At 50.3% G+C, this 23,846-nt stretch overlaps 1 protein-coding gene across 1 annotated transcript in view; it reads right to left on the reverse strand.

The window, feature by feature from the left end:
• Positions 1 to 23,846, reverse strand: part of LOC147092941 (ADP-ribose glycohydrolase MACROD1-like) — a 1,295,420-nt gene that overhangs the window by 98,468 nt on the left and 1,173,106 nt on the right. The window lies entirely within an intron of this gene.

Consider the following 23,846-nt stretch of genomic DNA (forward strand, 5'->3'; position numbering starts at 1 on the left):
ACCGTGGCTGCAGTGTTGACCATCTACAAGATGCACTGCAGCAACTCGCCAAGGCTTCTTCGGCAGCACCTCCCAAACCCGCGACCTCTTCCACCTAGAAGGACAAGGGCAGCAGGCGCATGGGAACACCACCACCTCCAAATTCCCCTCCAAGTCACACACCATCCTGACTTGGAAATATATCGGCTGTTCCTTCATCGTCGCTGGGTCAAAATCCTGGGACTCCCTCCCTAACAGCACTGTGGGAGCACCTTCACCACACGGACTGCAGCGATTCAAGAAGGCGACTCGCCACCACCTTCTCGAGGGCAACTAGGGATGGGCAACAAGTGCCGGCCTTGCCAGCGACGCCCACATCTCATAAACGAATTTTAAAAAAATTCCCAGCTTCCATGGTGGGATTTGAACTCACGTCTTCAGATTATTAGCCCAGGCCTCTGAATTACTAGCACCAGTAACATAACCACTATGCTAGCATACCCCGCTAACACGAGGCAGACTGGGGATCAAACATGGGGGCCTTCTAATCTGTATGGTTCAGGCCTGAACCGAGGTAGGTGAAAATGCTACTGTCTGCATCAGATGCTCTGGAAAATAAAAGTGGGTCAGATACTTTATCCACCCTTCCCCCTCACTCCATTAAAACCTGTCTGAGGTAGAAAGAGAGAGCCACTCGCTGAAAGAAGACAGGAATTTATATCCCAGACACGGTGACAATTAAAGAGCCACTGATCAATATGGATCAAGTCAGAAAGCTCTTCTCCAGGTGTAAGAGGTGAACGACGTTAATCCAGTTTAAACTGGTCGTCTGCCATCTCGGCAACACTGGACAGGTCCCAGGAGCTCGCCGCACTAAATCGTCAATCATAAAATTCATTACAAACAGAGATCACTCAGCAGCCTCGAAACGGCCTCCCATCTCACACTTTAATCCAGTCAGTAATGAAAGGGAGAAGCGGCTGAAAGAAAGGTGGGGGGGGGAATGGTAATAGAATTCCACCCCCCCTCTCACGCCATCCCCTCCTGTTCCAACTGAAGCAGAAATATTATAACCTGCGGCAGCTCCATGGTGGGTGAGCCAGTTTAACCAGTCAGTAACTGACCCAGACAGACTTCAATTATTTGGGGAGACTGGAGAACTAGGGGTCTGTTCCACAACATCTTGTATTTATACAGCACCCTTTAATGTAGTAAAACATCCCGAGGTGCTTCACGGGAGCGTAAATCAATCACAATTTGACACAGAGCCACACAAGGAGATATTGGGACAGGTGACCAAAAGCTTGGTCGAAGAGGTCGGTTTTAAGGAGCGTCTTAAAGGAGGAGAGAGAGAGGCGGAAAGGTTTAGGGAGGGAATTCCAGAGCTTAGGGCCCAGGCGGCTGAAGGCACGGCCGCCAATGGTGGAGCGATAGAAATCGGGGATGTTCAAGAGGGCAGCATTAGAGGAGCGCAGAGATCTCGGGAGGGTTGTGGGGTTATAGAGAAAGGGAGGGAGGCGAGGCCATCGAGGGATTTGAAAAACAAGAACGAGAATTTTAAAATCAAGGCAATGGTTTGGCTACATTAGGATTAGAATTAGACTGAGATGAGGAGAAATTTCTTCACTCAGAGGGTGGTGAATGTTGTGTATGTAACCTGTTCCACCTTAAGAGAGCTTAAGCCTGTTCCACCTTAAGAGATGTACTACTTTCTCAGGCTGCTGTAGACGTAATACCGGGGGTGAACACACCGGTATATAAGCACTGTGCAGTAATCTTGTATTCAGTATAGTCCCTACCTCCAACCAGTAAAGACCTGTTTTTATTGTTACTCATTAGTCTGTGTCTTAATTAACTAAATAATTCACAGACTTAACAGTGAATCTTTGGAATTCTCTGCCCCAGACGGCTGTGGATGCTGAATCTTTGAGTATATTCAAGGCTGAGATCGAGAGATTTTTGGACTCTAGGGGGATCATGGGATATGGGGATCGGGCGGGAAAGTGGAGTTGAGGTCGATGATCAGCCATGATCTTATTGAATGGCGGAGCAGGCTCAAGGGGCCGAATGGCCTACTCTTGCTCCTATCTTCTATGTTTCTATGGAATCGAGGGATATGGAGATTGGGCAGGAAAATGGAGTTGAGGTAGAAGATCAGCCCTGATCTTATTGAATGGCGGAGCAGGCTCGAGGGGCCGAAAGGCCGACTCCTGCTCCTATTTCTTATGTCCTTATCTACTCATTTCCTTCACCACCATCTCCCCATTACAATCTAGAAGTTTCTGCATCGGGAGAGAAAGTATGAACTAGAACCTTCTAATCTAACCCCTGATCCCTATATCGTTACTGTAAACCCTAGCCTAGCTCCGACCCATAGACCCTAAACCCCAACCATATCCCGAACCCTGAAAACACTTAAATAAACTAACGATCTCCTGGGAAAGTGGAATTGAGGTCGATGATCAGCCCTGATCTTACTGAATGGCGGAACAGGCTCGAGGGGCCGAATGGCCGACTCCTGCTCCTATTTCTTATGTTCTTGTGTAACTAGGAGTGAACCATTTGTTTAAAGATGTAGGTTTTAAAGGAGGAGAGGCGGGTGGAGGGGTTTAGATAGGGAATTCCATAGAAGATAGGAGCAGGAGTAGGCCATTCGGCCCTTCGAGCCTGCTCCGCCATTCAATAAGATCAGGGCTGATCTTCTACCTCAACTCCATTTCCACGTGGGTGGCTGAGAGGGAAATGCAAAAGAGGCTGGTGTGAGAGGAAGAGAGAGTGGGGTGGGGTCAGGCTCCGAGGCATGGAGCAATCTAAATTTGAGAATTTTAAATTTTGGGGCACTGGGGGACCAGGAGCTAATGCAGCAAGGACAGGAGTGGAGGGCGAGTGGGACTTGGTGCAGGATAGGGAGGGGCTGAAGTTTACGGAGGGTGGAGAATGGGAGGCCAGTCAGGAGAGCCTTGGAATAGTGGCGTCTAGAGCCAACAAAGGCATGGATGAGGGTTTCAGCAGCAGGTGGAGGCCTAAGGCAGAGACGGAGGTGGGCAATGTTACAGAGGTGAAAATAGGCAGTCTTTGTGATGGAGAGGACAGGCAGTGGATGCCGAGAATGCGAAAAGTCTGGTTCACCCTACCACTGTGGCCTGGAAGGAGGATGGAGTCAGTGTAGGAGGAGACAGTGGGCTGGATTTTACCAGCCCTGAGGAGACAGGTTTGGAGGCGGGACTGCTGGCAAAATGAGAAAAATTGGGAGCGGGTCCCAACCCCGCTCCCAACCCACCTCTGAACCATCTTCCCGGGAGGCGGGTCCCCGAGTCGTGCAGGGACCCGTCTCCTCGAGGCAGGAAGGGGATTAGAGCCAATTAACTGCCTGTTGGCTAAGCCCGCAGGGCAGGCTTAACAAGGTCAATCAGGGAAAATAGCATGGGTTGGTCAGACGTCGCTGGGGTCGGGACTGAAACCCGGAAACCAGAAGTCTCGCCTCCAGCACGTCCTCATTGACAAAATCCAGCCCAGTGTTTCGGTCAGGGGCCGAAGACACAGGGGTTGAAATTTGGACGCGCCCAATTTTGGGCGGGTGGACGGGGGACGCAGGGTCTGTGCCTGAATGGTGAGGCCCGAGGTACCCCTGATATTGGGCCTCCGCGAGTCCCATTAACATCAAGCTGGTGTGGCGCAAACAGCCACTGAAGAGAAAACAAAGATTGGGCTTCAGGTAACTGAGGGCCAGGGATGGAGAAACGGAGGCCGGGATCGGATCAGAGATGGGGTGGGGTGGGATTCGGAAGCTGTGTCAGGTCGGGAGATGGGAGGCCAAGGGTGGAGGGTACGATGGCGATCGGGGAGGGGAGGAAATGGTGGCCCGAGTTCTTTTAATGTGGATTTGGGAGGAGCTTTCCTGGATTAATTGCATTTCAAAAACTTACCTTATTGTTAGCAGGTGGTCCCATGGTCTGGTTTTACCTCAACGCGTTAGGCCCCTTGCATATACAAAGGGCCGAATGCCGGATTTATTTTCCTTTCCCAATATGGCGGCCGGGGCACTTCAGGCCAGAATTGCGGGCGCGTGTCCTGCTGGCCATACTGGGGCTTCGTGGGCCCAGTTAGCACCCGAAAAACGGGCGGTGCACAGCCAATCCCACAGGCCAGTGGCTTCGACCTTTCCGATGTTTAGCTGGAAGAAGTTATCGGCCCAGATTTTCCGATCGCAGGCCTCCCACAGGCAGAGGGCTGCGATCTGGAAAAATCTGCGCCCTGACCTGAGGGCTCCCGGGAGGCGCAGAGTTCCGCTGCTCGGCCTCTCCAAACTACCGGTGCGCAGGGCCCACGTATCCCAGAGGCGCAGGCGGTTTGCAGCGTCCCTGGGATCACGTGGGCCCTGGGGAGCCAATTAGAGAAGGGAATCTCCCTTCATACATTTGACAGGAAGACCTGTCAAATATATGAATGGAGATTGATGTAAGAAAACTACTGAGCACTTGGTTTGAGTATAAAACAAGGCTTTAATCAACTGTTTCACAACCATGAGTTCTAGTTACATCACTAGTTCCTGGTTACAGAAACATCCTGAGCAAGCTGGGCCCACGCCCGAGTATTTATACTTTCCGTGGACAGCGCCACCAGCTGGCCGCCCAGTGTTATCTCATGAGTCATTTCTACATGACTGGTAAGATTCATGACAGAGGTCACCCCCAAAAACATAGTAAAACTTCAAACTTCAAACAAAATGACTTGAAATTACATAAATTAACTATTTCAGACGAAAATTTAAATTTTTGAAAACAATAATTAAAGTTTTTAACAGGGCTAAAAATAAACTTACCTTTCTTTAAAGTATTTTTAAATGATAAATCAGTGGGAATTTTTTAAAAAACCTTTTTCAACTCTTATCCTGGTAAAAGCAGGCCTTGCACAGGCTTTTAGCAGGCGCAAGAATTGTAAGTGTTTTCTGCGGGCGGAGAGTCTCCAAAAAGCGGAACTCTCCGCCCGCAGAGGCCCTGCTCCCGGGCAGGCGCAGGATCTGTCAGGAGCTTTCTTGACAGATCGGAAATGCCGGTTTTCAGCGCATGCGCAGTGCCTGCCCGAAACCGGCATTCCCGATATCCCTACGGGTGAGTACACAGCGCGGACGCACCCGTAGGGACCGGAATTTCTGCCGCAATGTTAATCCAAAATCGGACATCGGACAAGCAGCACAGAGGCAGTGGGGGTGGGGGGGGGGGGGGAGGTTGAGAGAAATGCAGGAGAATTAAAACCCAACATGCTATTGGTAGTGCAAAAAAAAACAAACTGAAGAGAAACGGTACCAAGAGAAATAAATCTTCTGCTCAAAGTGTGCCTCATAAATAATGAAGCATCTCCCTAAGTGTCCCATTAGTCAGTGCGCTCACAAACCCTTCAGCGGAAACCCTAGAGGCAATTGTGTTTACGCTCGGTGATGGGTGGGTGAAGACAATGCAATCAGAATCAATTGGCGCTCTTCCCCCTCGCCTGTCAACAGCTCTGTAACATTATAGTCCCAGACAAAGAGCTGCTAACAAGATGGAAGCCACCCTGCAGTTAGCTTCCTTCACACGTGGGTTATCACAACGTTAATCTGAGCGGAACAAGGCAAGCAAAGCAGACCCTTAATGCTCTTTCTGTAGTGCCGGACTCGTCTGGTCAGTACGTATCTCGGGGCTGGGGTAGCACCTTGTCGGCAATGAACGGTGTACACTGATGTCAAAGACTATGTGCTCCTTTTCCTTGCACACCCTCGAGTTATTATAACCAGTTTACTAAATAGAGGGGGACCCCGAGCTCCCGGTGGCCTGTCACTTTAATTCACCGCTCCACTCCCACTCACACCTCACCGTCCTCGGCCTCTTGCATTGTTCCACGGAAGCTCAGCGCAAGCTCGAGGAACCGCACCTCATCTTCCGATTGGGCACTCTACAGCCCTCTGGACTCAACATAGAGTTCAACAATTTCAGATCATAACCTCGGCTCCTATCACATATATATATTTCCTTTTTTTATCCACACTTTTTGTTTGGCCCCTTTTTTGCTTCCCTCCCACATGGCAGCTGTCCCTCATTCTGCCAGCGCAATTCACACTTCATCTAGAGCCATCCTTTGTTCCTTAACCTGTCCCATTACCATCTCCGCTTGCCTTGAATATCTCTTAATGTCTCTCAATGTCTCTTAATCTCTCCTGCCGTCTATCCTATCACAGGCCTTCCCTTTTGTTCTTTCATTCCCTCCCCCTTTTCACAGCCCCTAAACTTGCTTTTTTTTTCCAGTTCTGACGAAAGCTCATCGACCTGAAACGTTAACTCTTGTTTCTCTCTCCACGGATGCTGCCCTGGTCTGCTGAGTTTTTCCAGCGTTTTCTGTTGTTATTTCGGATTTCCAGCATCCGCAATATTTTGCTATCGTATTACTAAATAGAGATATGGTCACACAACAGCAGAGGTGGAATAACATGGAATTACATTACTTTATGCAACACGGTTAAGTGTAGTCCAATGGGCCAACCATGCAATGCCAATTATTCACTCCGTATTTCCTGGTAATCGGCTAGCACCATAACAAACGTGCCGGTCACGCCTGTTGAGCCCCTGCCATCAACCAAGTTCACCCACTGCACTACCTGCTCATGGTTGCACGGGTAAAGGCACTGCCCAGTGTGAGGGATCGCAGCACTGTCGGAGGGGCGGTACTGAGGGAGTGCCGCACTGTCGGAGGGGCGGTGCTGAGGGAGTGCCGCACTGTCGGAGGGGCAGCACTGAGGGCGCGCTGCACTGTTGGAGGGGCGGGTACTGAGGGAGCGCCGCACTGTCGGAGGGGCCGTCTTTCGGATGAGACGTTAAACCAAGGCCCCGTCTGCTCGCTCAGGTGGATGTAAAAGATCCCATAGCACTATTTAGAAGAAGAGCAGGGGAGTTCTCCCCGGTGTCCTGGGGCCAATATTTCTCCTTCAACCAACACCTTAAAAACAGATGATCTTCTCATTATCACGTTGCACTCTGTGGGAGCTTGCTGTGCGCAACTTGGCTGCCGTGTTCTTACATTACAACAGTGACTGCACTTCAAAAGTATTTAATTGGCTGTAAAGTGCTTTGGGACGTCCTGAGGTCGTGAAAGGCGCTGTAGAAATGCAAGTCTTTAAGTTAAGTGCAACACTTAAGTACAAAGGTTCGATTCTCAGTGAGTTGATCACAGCTGGACCAGCTGACAGAGACCCAGCAACTAAGAAGGAGAAAAGACAATCACAGCCAGAGCTCCCACTCCTCATCCCTGCCCAGTGACCCCTCATAGAAACATAGAAAAATAGGAGCAGGAGTCGGCCATTCGGCCCTTCGAGCCTGCTCCGCCATTCACTATGATCATGGCTGATCCTCTATCTCAATACCATATTCCCGCTCTCTCCCCATACCCCTTGATGCCTTTTGTGTCTAGAAATCTATCTATCTCCTTCTTAAATATATTCAGTGACTTGGCCTCCACAGCCTTCTGTGGTAGAGAATTCCACAGGTCCACCACCCTCTGAGTGAAGAAATTTCTCCTCATCTCAGTCCTAAATGTCCTACCCCGTATCCTGAGACTGTGACCCCTCGTTCTAGACCCCCCCCAGCCAGGGGAAACATCCTCCCTGCATCCAGTCTGATCAGCCCTGTCAGAATTTTATACGTTTCAGTGAGATCCCCTCTCATTCGTCTAAACTCTAGTGAATACAGGCCTAGTCGATCCAATCTCTCCTCATACGACAGTCCTGCCATCCCAGGAATCAGTCTGGTGAACATTCGCTGCACTCCCTCTTTGGCAAGTATATCCTTTCTTAGGTAAGGAGACCAAAACTGCACACAGTACTCCAGGTGTGGTCTCACCAAGGCCCTATATAACTGTAATTATGGACGGGTCACATTGTCCGCATGCCCGATACGAGACTCCCAAAACAAACACTTTACTTGGAGCTCCGGCACGGCAAGAGAGCCCCAGGTGGGCACAGGAAATGCTTCAAGGACACCCTCAAAGCCTCCTTGAAAAAGTGCAACATCCCCACCGACACCTGGGAATCCCTGGCCCAAGACTGCACAAAGTGGAGGAGAAGCATCCGGGAAGGCGCCGAACACCTCGAGTCTCTTCGCCAGGAGCAAGCGGAAGCCAAGCGCAGGCAGCGCAAGGAGCACACATCAACCCAAGCACCCCACCTTCCCGCCCCTTCAACCATCGTCTGCCCCACCTGTGACAGAGGCTGCAGGTCCCGCATTGGACTCATTAATCACCTGAGCCCTCATTCTTAATGTGGAAGCAAGTCATCCTCGGTTCCGAGGGACTGCCAAAGAAGAAGAAGATATAACTGTAGTAAGACATCCTTGCTCCTGTACTCAAATCCTCTTGCAATGAAGGCCAACATACCATTGGCCTTCCTAACTTGGAAGGAGCATGTGCGCGAGTGTCGCGTGAAAAGTGGATCGGTCTCGACTGCGATCATCTTTACGACACTTACTGACGTAATAAAACTCACTACGCATTTGGATCGAGTATAAAGCAAAGCTTTAATCAACTTGTTTCAGAACATGGAGGTCTAGTTGTACTTCACTAGTTCCTTGTCTTACAAAATGTCCCTGGGCAAGCTGGGGCTCACGCCCGAGTATTTATACTCCTTGGACGGCGCCACCAGCTGGCCGTCCAGTGTTACTTCATGAGTAGTTTCTTGATAAATGATGAGATTTATAACACTTACTACCTGGGCCCGCACTTGGGAACCTGGGGAGAGCTGGGAGAAGGCTGGCAGTGTCTGTGGAACTGTAGCCCACAGCAAACGGCAGCACCTTCAGGAGAAATGGGGAGAAAATGACGAAAGGTAACGAGGAATAATTTGTGGTCAGCGGTGAGCTGCAAGGAGAAAGATCAGCGTCAGTTCTCCTTTTCTTCATTCACGTGTTTTTTTTTACAGCGGGAGCTGCCTGATTAAACCACAGCTCTGTAACTCCCAGGCAGCCATCCCCCGTCCTGAAGTATTCTGTAATCCATTGTTAAATATTAACCATAGGTCAAGCTTTGCCATCAAACATACCCCCAGGCCTTGTGTCCAAGAATCAGTAATTCCCTTTATTCAAAATCAAGCAACACCGCTCCCATCTTCACACAGAATCAGCAGACTGAGGTACCGCTCATACTGACAGCTATACGCCAGAACTTCAAAAGAGAATTCACAATCTTATAAAAACTACAGCTCCCCTACCCACCCTGATAGCTCAGAGGCATAGTGACTGTGTGTGTGGTCCTAGTTCTCATTCCTGATCTGTGCTGAGCTTGCTGATGTCAGTCAGGACAGTGGTTGGGCTACTGAAATTGCCTACAGTGAGGGTAAATTAGCCAAGGATCCCACTCCTGATCACTATTCAGTGTCTCACCTCCTGATTCCCCAAAGCCTTTCCACCATCTACAAAGCACAAGTCAGGAGTGTGATGGAATACTCTCCACTTGCCTGGATGAGTGCAGCTCCAACAACACTCAAGAAGATCGATACTATACAGGACAAAGCAGCCCCACTTGATCGTCACCCCGTCCACCACCTTAAACATTCACTCCCTCCACCACCGGCGCACCGTGGCTGCAGTGTGGACCATCTACAAGATGCACAGCAGCAACTCGCCAAGGCTTCTTCGGCAGCACCTCCCAAACCCGCAACCTCTTCCACCTAGAAGGACAAGGGCAGCAGGCGCATGGGAACACCACCATCTCCAAGTTCACCTCCAAGTCACACACCATCCTGACTTAGAAATATATTGGCCGATCCTTCATCGTCGCTGGGTCAAAATCCTGGAACTCCCTCCCTAACAGCACTGTGGGAGTACCTTCACCACACGGACTGCAGTGGTTCAAGAAGGCAGCTCACCACCACCTTCTCAAGGGCAATTTGGGATGGGCAATAAATGCTGGGCCTCGCCAGCTATGCCCACATCCCAAAAGTGAATTAAAAAAAACACACTCATCTCTCCCCTGCCTCACTGAAAAGTGCATATGTGTGGCTATTGGCTGAGGACAGGGCTGGACTTGGCTGTCATTTGGTCGTATAGCCATCCCAAAGCTCACTGACCAGGCTCAGCAGGAAGAATGGGCACGGAACTGGTGGATGAGCAGCAGAACCATAACCAAGTCAGGAAGTGAGTTAGCCGTCAGCGGCTCAGTGGGTATCTCTCTCTCTCTCTTGCCTCTGAGTCAGAAGGCTGTGGGTTCAGGTCCCACTCCAGGGACTTTAGCACATAAACATAGAAGATAGGAGCAGGAGTAGGCCATTCGGCCCTTCGAGCCTGCTCCGCCATTCAACGAGATCATGGCTGATCATCCAAACCCTAGCACCCGGTCCCTACACCGACAGCCAACCCACCCAAGCCATATCCCCGTAACCCCACGTATTTAATCCCCCCTAACACTAAGGGCCAATTTGTTATCATGGCCAATCAACCTAACCTGCACATCTTTGGACTGTGGGAGGAAACCGGAGCACCCGGAGAAAACCCACGCAAACACGGGGAGAATGTGCAAACTCCACACAGACAGTCACCCGAGGCCGGATTCGAACCCGGGTCCCTGGCGCTGTGAGGCAACAGTGCTAACCACTATGCCACCTTTGAGCCCTAAAGCTAGACTGACACTTCCAGTGCCAGTACTGAGGGCACGCTGCACTGTCGGAGGGGCAGTACTGAGGGCGCGCTGCACTGTCGGAGGGGCAGTACTGAGGGAGCGCCGCACTGTCGGAGGGACAGTACTGAGGGAGCGCCGCATTGTCGGAGGGGCAGTACTGAGGGAGTGCCGCACTGTCGGGGGGGCAGTACTGAGGGAGCGCCGCACTGTCGGAGGGGCAGTACTGAGGGAGCGCCGCACTGTCAGAGGGGCAGTACTGACCGAGCGCCGCACTGTCGAAGGGGCAGTACTGAGGGAGCGCCGCACTGTCGGAGGGGCAGTACTGAGGGAGTGCCGCACTGTCGGAGGGGCAGTACTGAGGGAGCGCCACACTGTCGGAGGGGCAGTACTGAGGGAGTGCTGCACTGTCAGAGGGGCAGTACTGAGGGAGAGGCGCACTGTCGGAGGGGCAGTACTGAGGCAACGCCGCACTGTCAGAGGGGCAGTGCTGAGGGAGCGCTGCAGTGTTGGAGGTGCCATCTTTCGGATGAGATGTTAAACTGAGGCCCTGTCTGCTCTCTCAGGTGGATGTAAAAGATCCCCCGGCCCTATCCGAAGAAGAGCAGGGGAGTTCTCCCCGGTGTCCTGGCCAACATTTATCCCTCAGCCGACAACACGGAATCATATGATCTGGTCATTATTTCATTATTGTTTGTGGGTGCTTGCTGTGCGCAAACTGGCTGTTGCGTTTCCGACATTACAACAGCGACTTCAAAAATACTTCATTGGCTGGTAAACACTTTGGGTCGTCCTGGAGGGCCCTGTATAAATGCAAGTCTTCCTTTTTATTTCCTTCAAATGTCTTTGGGCAAACTGGCGAAGAAAGAAAGCAGGAGAGAACTGATGACATTGATAAACCGCTTAATCTTTGCACTTGCAGTTTATGGCATTGTCCGAACCATGTGATCAGATTGTTTCCTGGTACCTGTTGCACAGGAATGCAAGTCTGATTTAACCTGTGGAACACGAAGCATGCTGCGAACCAGTGCTCAATACCAGTGCCTTCTTCTTCTTCTTCTTAGGCAGTCCCTCGGAACCGAGGATTACTTGCTTCCACACTAAAAATGAGTTCTCAGGTGACTGATGAGTCCATTGCGGGACCTACAGTCTCTGTCACAGGTGGGGCAGACAGTGGTTGAAGGGGCGGGTGGGTGGGGTGCTTGGGTTGACGCGCACTCCTTGCGCTTGGCTTCCGCTTGCTCCCGGCGAAGAGAATCGAGGTGTTCAGCGCCTTCCCGGATGCTTCTCCTCCACTTTGTGCGGTCTTGGGCCAGGGATTCTCAGTTGTCAGTGCGGATGTTGCACTTTTTCAAGGAGGCTTTGAGGGTGTCCTTGAATCTTTTCCTCTGCCCACCTGGGGCTCTCTTGCCATGTCGGAGCGCTGAGTAGAGGCGCTTGTTTTGGGAGTCTCGTATCGGGCATGCGGACGATGTGGCCCGTCCATCGGAGCTGATCGAGCGTGGTCAAAGCTTCGATGCTGGGGATGCTGGCCTGAGCGAGAACACTGACGTTGGTGCGCCTATCCTGCCAATGGATTGGCAGGATCTTGTGGAGGCAGCGTTGGTGGTACCTCTCCAGTGCTTTGAGGTGCCTGCTATACACGGTCCATGTCTCTGAGGCATACAGCAGGGCGGGTATCACTGCTGCTCTGAAGACCATGAGCTTACTGCCGGGTTTGAGGTCCTGCTCCTACCGTGGCCTAAACATGTCACCGACACAAATAATCAGGAGGACTGGCTGACTCCCTCCTTCCAACAGCTCACCGTGAACTAGGGCACGTCTTAGGCTAAATACAGCTGCTACGTCTCAAGCCCTAGTGCACGGGGCTATACACATTCCGACTGCCAGCAGGAAAACCAGCTCTCAACTAATATCCTCAGCAACCCGCAGTCATTATTCAACACAATTAATCGATGTGATACAGGGATTCATCCCCCACCCCGCACCCAAAATAGTTTTGCACCAAAATCCAATGAGTTCCGCGATTTTTAAATTCCAATCTCACTCACTAACTCGCGACACTAAGTGACACTCGGCTGCACTATTATTCTGAAGATGCAAGTTAAAGATGTGAATGAAATCGCCAAACGTACTGGATGAATAAGTCTGTCATCAGGACGTCTGGCAGTCAGGCCTGTTGTGTATTCACTCCAGCGATAAGAAAAAATACTGTGAATGCTGGAAAATCCTCCACTCAAAACAAAACATGCTGGAAATGCAGAGTAGGTCAGCTAGCATTTAAAGAAAGACAGGTTTAACGGGGGGTGAAACCTTCCCGTGTCTCATCCAAGAAAATATGGTTGGAAAAATAAAAAAGCAAATTATTATTTAAACGGGGAGAGATTACAAAATGCTGCGGTACAGAGGGATCTGGGGGTCCTTGTACATGAATCACAAAAGTTAGCACGCAGGTACAGCAAGTAATTAGGAAGGCAAATGGAGCGTTGGCCTTTATTGCAAAGGAAATAGAGTATAAAAGTAGGGAAGTCCTGTTACAACTGTACAGGGCGCTGGTGAGACCACACCTGGAGTACTGCGTACAGTTTTGGTCTCCTTATTTAAGGAAGGATATACTTGCATTGGAGGCAGTTCAGAGAAGGTTCACACGGTTGATTCCTGAGATGAAGGGGTTGACTTATGAGGAAAGGTTGAGCAGGTTGGGCCTACACTCACTGGAGTTTAGGAGAATGAGAGGGGATCTTATTGAAACATACAGGCCCAGAAATTCGGGTCTCCACGGGTGAGTACGCGCTGGGTACTCACCCGTAGGCTCAACGAAAGTGCCGGTTTCGTGCATGCACTGCGCATGCGCGGGGAACCGGAACTTCCGTTCCCTTAAAGGAAGGGGTTCAGAGGTCGAACGCGTGCGCCGGAGAGGCAGCGCGTGCGCCTGGAACTTACGTTTTTTTTCCAGGTTTCTCCGGGAGGGTAAGTCTCCAGCAGTTACATTTTTAAAAAGCAGTCGCAAGGCCTGCTTTTAACAAGGTAAGTGGTGAATTAATTAAAATTAAAACGTTTTTTCCACAGGTTTATTATTTTTAAATACTTTAAAGAAAGGTAAGTTTATTGTTAGCCCCGTTAGAAAATGTAAATAACTTTTTCAAAAATTTAAATTATTGTTTAAAGTAGTTATTTTAGGTAATTTATAGTTATTATAAAAATGTGATTTAAAAAAAAAATTATTTGAAGTTTTAGTTATGTTTTGGGGCTTATGGTATTTATGGTTTTGACAGCTCTTCCTGTCAATTTTATGAATGAAGCATTCCCTGCTACCATTGGCTCTCCATGGCCCACGTGATCCCAGGGGACGCTTCGAACTAACTGCGCCCCTGGGATACGCAAGCACTGCGCGCCGTCAGTTGGAGCAGGTCCAGGATCGGAATCCCACACGGGCCCACAGCACAATGGCCGACGCGCTAGGTAAGTGCAGGTCGGGGGCTTGCACCCGCGGGAAGCCCCGACCCAAATTTCTGGGCCAAAAGATTCTGAGGGGGCTTGACAGGGTAGATGCTGAGAGGATGTTTCCCCTGGTGGGGGAATCTAGAACTAGGGGGCACAGTTTCAGAATAAGGGGGAACCCTTTTAAATCGGAAATGAGGAGGAATTTTTTCTCTCAGAGGGTCGTGAATCTGTGGAATTCTCTTCCCCAGAGAGCTGTGGAGGCGGGGTCATTGAATATATTCAAGGCGGAGATAGACAGATTTTTGAATGATAAGGGAGTCGAGGGTTATGGGGAGCGGGCAGGGAAGTGGAGTTGAGGCCAAGATCAGATCAGCCATGAACTTATTGAATGGCGGAGCAGGCTCGAGGGGCCGAATGGCCGACTCTTGCTCCTACGCCTTATGTTCTTATGTTCTAACAATCTCCAGGCAGTCCTCTGGGGCCTACTGGGCCAGCCTTGAGAAACGGATTGATCGATGAGCAAAAAGGCCTTCGTGATATTTATCGGGACAGTGCCAAACCCCCTGAATGCATCATTGTAGAACGTGCAGCACTTATCCGCCAACCTCTCAATAGCAGTCACTCCAAAATAAACCAGCCCATAATTGATCAGTAATTGGCAAATTCACACAGAAAGGTGAGCAGAATTGTTGACTTGAGGAATGGATACGTCATGGTTTCGGCAGTGCTCTCCTAAGGAGGACGATGTCAGCCTTAGTAGTGGAAGGACTACATTGAATCTGACCTGAGAATCTTTGATGGGACAGTGTAGAGGGAGCTTTACTCTGTATCTAACCCGTGCTGTACCTGCCCTGGGAGTGTTTGATGGGACAGTGTAGAGGGAGCTTTACTCTGTATCTAACCCGTGCTGTACCTGCCCTGGGAGTGTTTGATGGGACAGTGTAGAGGGAGCTTTACTCTGTACCTAACCCGTGCTGTACCTGCCCTGGGAGTGTTTGATGGGACAGTGTAGAGGGAGCTTTACTCTGTATCTAACCCATGCTGTACCTGCCCTGGGAGTGTTTGATGGGACAGTGTAGAGGGAGCTTTACTCTGTATCTAACCCGTGCTGTACCTGCCCTGGGAGTGTTTGATGGGACAGTGTAGAGGGAGCTTTACTCTGTATCTAACCCGTGCTGTACCTGCCCTGGGAGTGTTTGATGGGACAGTGTAGAGGGAGCTTTACTCTGTATCTAACCCATGCTGTACCTGCCCTGGGAGTGTTTGATGGGACAGTGTAGAGGGAGCTTTACTCTGAATCTAACCCGTGCTGTACCTGCCCTGGGAGTGTTTGATGGGACAGTGTAGAAGGAGCTTTACTCTGTAGCTAACCCGTGCTGTACCTGCCCTGGGAGTGTTTGATGGGGACAATGCAGAGTGAACTTTACTCTGTATCTAACCCGTGCTGTGCCTGCCCTGGGAGTGTTTGATGGGACAGTGTAGAGGGAGCTTTACTCTGTATCTAACCCAGGCTGTACCTGCCCTGGGAGTGTTTGATGGGACTGTGTAGAGGGAGCTTTACTCTGTATCTAACCCGTGCTGTACCTGCCCTGGGAGTGTTTGATGGGACAGTGTACAGGGAGCTTTACTCTGTAACTAACCCGTGCTGTACCTGCCCTGGGAGTGTTTGATGGGACAGTGTAGAGGGAGCTTTACTCTGTATCTAACCCATGCTGTACCTGCCCTGGGAGTGTTTGATGGGACAGTGTAGAGGGAGCTTTACTCTGTATCTAACCCGTGCTGTACCTGCCCTGGGAGTGTTTGATGGGGACAATGCAGAGGGAGCTTTACTCTGTATCTAACCCCGTGCTGTACCTGCCCTGGGAGTGTTTGATGGGGACAATGCAGAGTGAGCTTTACTCTGTATCTAACCCGTGCTGTGCCTGCCCTGGGAGTGTTTGATGGGACAGTATAGAGGGAGCTTTACTCTGTATCTAACCCATGCTGTACCTGCCCTGGGAGTGTTTGATGGGACTGTGTAGAGGGAGCTTTACTCTGTATCTAACCCCGTGCTGTACCTGCCCTGGGAGTGTTTGATGGGGACAGTGTAGAGGGACCTTTACTCTGTATCTAACCTATGCTGCACCTGCCCTGGGAGTGTTTGATGGGGACAATGCAGAGTGAGCTTTACTCTGTATCTAACCCGTGCTGTACCTGCCCTGGGAGTGTTTGATGGGACAGTGTAGAGGGAGCTTTACTCTGTATCTAACCCGTACTGTACCTGCCCTGGGAGTGTTTGATGGGACAGTGTAGAGGGAGCTTTACTCTGTATCTAACCTGTGGTGTACCTGCCCTGGGAGTGTTTGATGGGGACAATGCAGAGTGAGCTTTATTCCGTATCTAACGTGGGGGTGCTTAATACTGGCACTGGTTGCCAACATATTTCATTCCTCCACACCGACAACTTGCAGAAAATCAGAATCCTTTTACAAACACAGGGAGAGCAGTGCACAGCCTGCCTGCCCACTCTCCCAGTGGAGTGGGGGGGGGGGGGGGGGAAACGGCTGAGCGAATTGAAACAAAAACACCACAAAAGTCAAACCAAAAAGAAATGATATCAAAGCACTGCAGCTCTCATCTGGCTTTCAATCAGCTCTGCTGTGTAACACGGAGACAGGAGACTGAGGAGACAGCCAGAGACATTCTGGAGGGTAGCCTGCAGCCAACTCGTATCACATGCTGGTAATCACATTGTTAGGTAGAACAATGCAAGCAAAGGATCGGTTTAATAGCAGGCTGCCGAGCAGTCTTGTAGAATCCTGTCCCTGATGTACTTGCAGTGAACAGTAATGCTAAGGCTGTGAATTGGTGTTAGGCCAACCTGTGCTCCCCGTGCCTACTTTCTTTTGGGTTTTCGGCGGACCTCTTGTAGTTTCTCTCCTCCAGTTTTCTCCTGCCCTAAGGGCGTGCAGCCCTTGCTGTGGTGCCGCGGCTTGCGCCTGGGGGTCTCCTCGAGTACCTTCTCTAAATGGCCATTCTTAATGCACGAGTCTGAACAGCGAGTGTCCTAATCCTGCCCTCACCTGATATACACACATAGAAACATAGAAGATAGGAGCAGGAGTAGGCCATTCGGCCCCTCGAGCCTGTTCTGCCATTCAATGAGATCATGGCTGATCATCCAAATTCAGTACCCTGTCCCTGCCTTCTCCCCATATCCCTTGATCCCTTTAGCCTTAAGAAATATATCCAACTCCTTCTTGAATATATTTAATGACTTGGCCTCAACTGCCTTCTGTGATAGAGAATTCCATAGGTTCACCACTCTCTGGGTGAAGAAATTCCTCCTCATCTCTGTCCTAAATGGCTTACCCCTTAACTTTAGACTGTGGCCCCTGGTTCTGGACTCTCCCGCCATTGGGAACATCCTTCCTGCATCTAGTCTGCCTAGTCCTGTTAGTATTTTATAAGTTTCAATGAGATCCCCTCTCATTCTTCTAAACACTAGCGAATATAAGTCTAATCGACCCAATCTCTCCTCATACGTCATTCCTGCCATCGCAGGTGTCAGTCTGGTGAATCTTCGCTGCACTCTCTCCATGGCAAAAACATCCTTCCTCAGGTAAGGCGACCAAAACTGCACACAATACTCAAGGTGTGGTCTCACCAAGGCCCTGTACAACTGCAGCAAGACATCCTTGTTCCTGTACTCAAACCCTCTCGCTGCGAAGACCAACATACCATTTGCCTTCTTAACCGCCTGCTGCACCTGCCTGCTTACCTTCAGCGACTGGCGCACAAGGACACCCAGGTCTCGTTGCACTTCCCCTTCCCCCAATCTATTGCACGTTTTGCACGCTTTGCAGCCAAGAGTCGCCAACCCGCCAGGGTTGCCCTGGCGTCTCCAGGAATTAATAGCGTGGGTTGGCCACAATACGATGGAGGCGGGACTAAAACCCGACAAGTGGGAGTCCCGCCTCCAAAAGCTCCCCATTGAGAAAATCACCCCCATTGTGTGCTTTTTCGTTTTAACACTTTTGTTAGTTAGAATAGTTTTTGGAGATGGGGGGTGGGGGGTGAAGGAAAAAAGGCTCATCTCATCTTCCGATTAGGCACTTTACAGCCTTCTGGACTCGACATCGAGTTCAACAATTTCAGATCATAACCTCGGCCCCGATTATATTTTTATATTTTTTATCCACACTTTTGGTTTGTGCCTTTTCCTATTTTTTCTCTCTCTCTCCCACATGGCAGCTGTCTCTCACTCTGCCAGCGAATTTCACACTTCATCTAGAGCCATTGTCTGTTTCTTTACCTGTCCTATTACCATCTCGTCTCACCTTGAATATCTCTTAATGTCTCTTCTTTCATCCCCTCCCCCATTTCCCAGCCCCCAAACTGCCTTTTGTTTCATTTCCTGCCTTTTCTCTCAGTCCTGACGAAGGGTTTCGACCCGAAACGTTGACTCGGTTTCTCTCTCCACGGATGCTGCCCTAGCCTGCTGAGTTTTTCCAGCGTTTTCTGTTGTTATTAAGGAGAAAAGGCTGTTTGACTGACAGTCAGGAATCACCCAATCAGGTAACGAGGAGCCTGCTCACTTTCCAATTGGCCGTGGGATGGACATGTCGGGCGACCAATGGCGTTTGGCGGTGGGAGGTCACGTGATGAAACCTCCAGGCATTCGTCCAATCAGACGGAACTGGCGACCCTGTGTGCCACAGGAGTCAGTGACCAGTGATCAGGAACAGGAAACCTGTCTGATTTTGGACCTCCCTAGTCCGGGGTGCACTGAGGCCAAATGCAGCACCCGCCGCTGCTGCCCCGGCTAAGATCAGCTCACAAATGTGGGATCTATCTCAAAACTCTTCCCGTTGCCAGTTTTTCTACAGATTCCTTAGCATTTACAGCGCAGAAACCGGCCATTCAGCCGATCGGGTCTGTGCTCCACACGAGCCTCCTCCCACAGCACTTCATCGCACCCGAGCAATCCTATCAAGAGATGGCCCAGCTGAGCTCCGCTTCAGTTGGCCAACAAGACCAGGAAATGGACTAAAATTATTGCATTGTATTGGAAAGAAATAAGACTTGCATTTCTATAGCACCTTTCACCACCTCAGGATGCCCCCAAGCGCTTTACAGCCAATGAGGTCGTTTTGAAGTGCGGTCACTGTTGGAATGTAGCAAACGTGGCAGCCAATTTGCGCACAGCAAGCTCCCACAAACAGCAATGTGATAATGACCAGATCGTCTGTTTTAGTGATGTTGGTTGAGGGATAAATATTGGCCCCAGGACACCGGGGAGAACTCACCTGCTCTTCTTCGAAATACTGTTGTGGGATCGTTTACATCCACCTGAGAGGGCAGACGGGGCCTTGGTTTAATGTCTCATCCGAAAGACGGTTCTTCCAACAGTGCGGCGCTCCCTCAGTACTGTCCCTCCGACAGTGCGCCGCTCCCTCAGTACTGCCCCTCCGACAGTGCGGCGCTCCCTCAGTACTGCCCCTCTGACAGTGCAGCGCTCCCTCAGTACTGCCCCTCCGACAGTGCGGCGCTCCCTCAGTACAGCCCCTCCGACGGTGCAGCGCTCCCTCAGTACTGCACTTCCGACAGTGCGGCGCTCCCTCAGTACTGCCCCTCCGACAGTGCGCCGCTCCCTCAGTACTGCCCCTCTGACAGTGCAGCGCTCCCTCAGTACTGCCCCTCCGACAGTGCGGCGCTCCCTCAGTACTGCCCCTCCGACAGTGCAGCGCTCCCTCAGTACTGGCACCGGGGAGTGTCGGCCTGGATTATGGGCTCAAGTCTGTGGAGGACCCACGACCTTCTGACTCAGGGGCGAGAGTGCTACCCAGTGAGCCACGGAAAAGGAACCCAGGATGAATGTGATTAGGCTGTACATATATGCAGAGATCAGCATATGCTCGTGACTATTTTATGAGCAGGATTTGGCAGCATTTGCAGGATTATGTTGGGAGGCTGGTAATGCACCACTCTCCCAGTGTTGAAGCAAGCTAAGAGTGCCTTGAGAGGCTGGTGATAGACAGGCACTGACAAAAGATGCAGTGACAAGCTCTCTATCTCATTTATCAACACACTTTACAATGAGGACAGGGAGCCCAAGCAGTTCCCTGACACCTCTGGAGTAGCAGCATGTTGGAAATTGACACTTCCTTCACTATAATCTCACTTAAGTGAGTATTAAGTGTCACACATTGACCTTTTGTCCTTCCTGTTGTGTTGACATCGAAGAAATTTAACCCTTCCATTGTCACAGGCTCATTTAAAAGCCGTTGCACGATATGGTGGGAGGGGGGCTTGTCTGTCGATCTGGCTGATGTGAGGGTGTATGTGAACACTGGGCTAAATGATACGACGCTTGCGTCTGCGCTCACTCGGAGGTCGAACTCCAAACTGTTAAATCCGTGAATCTTGATGTATGGTGTCCTTCAATAAATAGGCAGAGACTTCAGAGGAACAATCAACAGGTGTTTACTGGATGAGGGTTGCTCTAAAACTAACCGTACAGTTCCCTACTCAGGGTTATATACAGGTGTGGTCACTGCCGGTACTACAGTATACAGGAGCTGTAAAAAGTAGTTCTCCCCTTAAAGGTACATACACTACAATTCCTCCCCTTTTAGATTAACAGTACCATAACATTCATTTAACAATTAACACTTTTAACATGCAACATTAACTGAAAATAGTCCATTTATAAATTCAGTCTTTGGGGCGGCTTCCTGATCCTTTCTGGATAGCGCCTTTCCTGAGTGTCTTGCTCTTGGTGCGGAGGCGATTCTGGGCCCCTGTCGTAGGTTGGTTCATCAGCTTCCGATGCTACTGTTTCTGGGGTAGATGCTACCTGTATGTCGGGTTCATTACCAGGTACGCGAGACATGGGGTTGACTCGTTCCTGTGACTCTAGGATCTGGTCGACATGGCGTCTCACAATGTTCTCCCCAACATCCACTGTGTACATTAGTGGCCCCTGCCGTGTGCATATCGTTCCTGGTTGCCATTTCTCTGTTCGGTAGTCGCGGGCCAAGACTGGTTGCCCTACATTGAAGCTCCTTGTCGGCTTCTCATTGATGTGCTGGAATTGCTTATTCTCAACATCTCTTCGTACATTTGGTCTGAGCAAATCCAGACGAGATCTCAACCTTCGGTTAAAGAACATCATGGCCGGGGTCTGGTTGGTGACTGCATGTGTCACATTTCTGTAGGCTAACAGGAAATTGTCCACCTTATGCTGCAGTGGAATGTCGTCATCGCACATGGCCCTTACTGCCTTTTTAAAGGTTTGTACGAACCTCTCAGCCAATCCATTTGTGGCTGGATGATACGGAGCGGATGTGTAATGCCTTACCCCATTCCTTTTCATAAATTTCCGAAACTCTTCGGACACAAACTGTCGTCCGTTATCAGAGCAAATCTGCTCTGGCAAGTCGTTCCTGGCAAATATGGTCCATAGGACTGCAATCGTTTTCTCCGTGGTGGTGGAGGACATTTTGATCACCTCAGGCCATTTCGAGTGCGCATCCACGGCTATTAAAAACATTGAGTCCATGAATGGACCAGCAAAATCAATATGCACCCGTTTCCATGGAGAGGAGGGCCACTCCCATGGGTGTAGAGGGGCATGTGGTGGTGCATTTTGGACCTTCTGGCATCCTGAGCAGCTCTTTGTCAGGTCCTCGATTTGCTGATCGATCCCCGGCCACCACACATAAGCCCTAGCAAGGCTTTTCATTTTCACCCCTCCCAGATGGCCTTCGTGAAGCTCATTGAGCACTCTCTCCCTTAACTTGGGTGGAATTACCACTCGGGATCCACACATCACTGTCCCCTGGCATACTGACAGCTGTTCTCTTCTGGATGAGAATGCTGGCAACAGTGAGTCGCCATGTGTTGGCCATCCCTTCACCATCAAGTCATATACCCGAGACAGTGTCAGGTCATTTCGGGTCTCCTTCTCTATATCCACGTTAGTTACTGGCAAGCGTTCAATTATAGTCGAATAAAATATTTCGACAGGGTCCACTGCTGGTGCTTCCTCCGCAGTAGGCAGTGGCAGGCGTGATAGCCCATCAGCGTTTCCATGCTGTTTCGTGCCCTTATACTCTATTTCATATTGGTTCGCCCCTAGAAAAAGGGACCATCTTTGTAGCCGTTGCGCAGTCATCACCGGAACGCCCTTCTTTGGATTAAAGATGGAGACAAGTGGTTGGTGGTCGGTCAGCAAGGTGAACTTCTGCCCGTGCAGATGGTGGTTGAACTTTTTCACTCCCCACACTAGGCTGAGGGCCTCCCTGTCAATCTGGGCGTAGTTACGCTCGGCTGAGGTTAGTGACCGAGACGCAAAGGCTACTGGCCTCTCCGAGCCGTCCGGGAATTTGTGCGACAGCACCGCTCCAATACCATAGGGTGATGCATCACACGCCAACCGAATTGGTAGTGCTGGGTTGAAATGAGCCAACACCTCTTTTGATGTGATCAATTCTTTGCACTTCTGGAAAGCTCGTTTACATTCGTCATTCCACTTCCATGGTACCCCCGTTTGCAGTAGGGTGTTCAGTGGGTGTAGTACTGTAGACAAATTCGGCAAGAACTTATGGTAGTAGTTCACCAGCCCGAGGAACGACCTCAGTTGTGACACATTTTCCGGTGCTGGAGCCTTGACTACCGCCTCAATCTTTTCAGGGGACTTATGTAACCCCTCTTCATCAATAACGTGGCCACAATACAAGATCTGCTTCTGGAAAAACTCGCATTTGTGGCGATTAGCTCGGAGCCCATATTCCTTCAATCTAGTGAGCACCTGCTCCAGGTTGGCGAGGTGATCACTGTCATTTCCGCCCGTGACCAGGATGTCGTCCAAATAACACTGGGTCCCTGGAATCCCTTGCAGGACTTGATCCATTGCCCTTTGGCAAATAGCCGGAGCTGATGCTAGCCCGAACATCAGCCGGTTTTATTGGTAGAGACCTTTATGAGTGTTGATCGTGAGGTACTGTTTCGAGGCTTCTTCTACCTCCATTTGCAGGTACACCTGGGCCAGATCAATCTTAGTGAAGCATTTTCCTCCAGATAGCGAGGCGAAAATATCTTCAATCCGTGGAAGCGGATATTGTACCGTGTGAAGGACTGGGTTCACTGTCACCTTAAAGTTCCCACAGATGCGAACCTTCTTTGGTTCCCCAGGTGTATTACTCAACGACCTCTTCATTACAGGAACGATGGGTGTAGCCCACTCGCTCCAGTCCACTTTGGACAGTACTCCTGAACGTTCCAAACCTTCCAGCTCTGCTTCGACGGCTGGGCGGATCGCATAAGGTACCGGTCTGGCCTTAAAAAACTTTGGGCTTGCATTTTCCTCTATTTTGATCGTCGCTGTTATGCCTTTTAGTGTTCCGAGTCCCTCCTGGAACACTTCTTGTGCGTCAGTTAGCATTTTTGACAGTCGTCCAGGTGTGACGTCGTCATCCTTTTTGGCATCTACAGTCAGTGCTTGTATGGAATGCCAATCTAGCTGTATCTTCCGGATCCATTCACGTCCTAGTAGTGGTGGTCCTCCATCTGGCAATACATATAGGTCCATTTTTGGTGTTTCCTTGCCGTTATATATAACGTTCACCCTTATTTTTCCTTTGGGGTAGACTTTTTGCCCCGTGTACGTCTTCAAGACAATCTCTGTATCTCTCAAGGGTATATGTGAGAATAGCCGCTTGCAGTCCCTTCGGTTTATGACTGTTAGGGCTGATCCTGTGTCCAATTCCATTTTCACTTGGACTCCGTCTATCTTGAGCATGACCCAG

Source organism: Somniosus microcephalus, unplaced genomic scaffold, assembly GCF_052327205.1.
Source record: "Somniosus microcephalus isolate GS21.2 unplaced genomic scaffold, FLI_Smic_1.0 unresolved_chr2, whole genome shotgun sequence".
Lineage (NCBI taxonomy): Eukaryota > Metazoa > Chordata > Chondrichthyes > Squaliformes > Somniosidae > Somniosus > Somniosus microcephalus.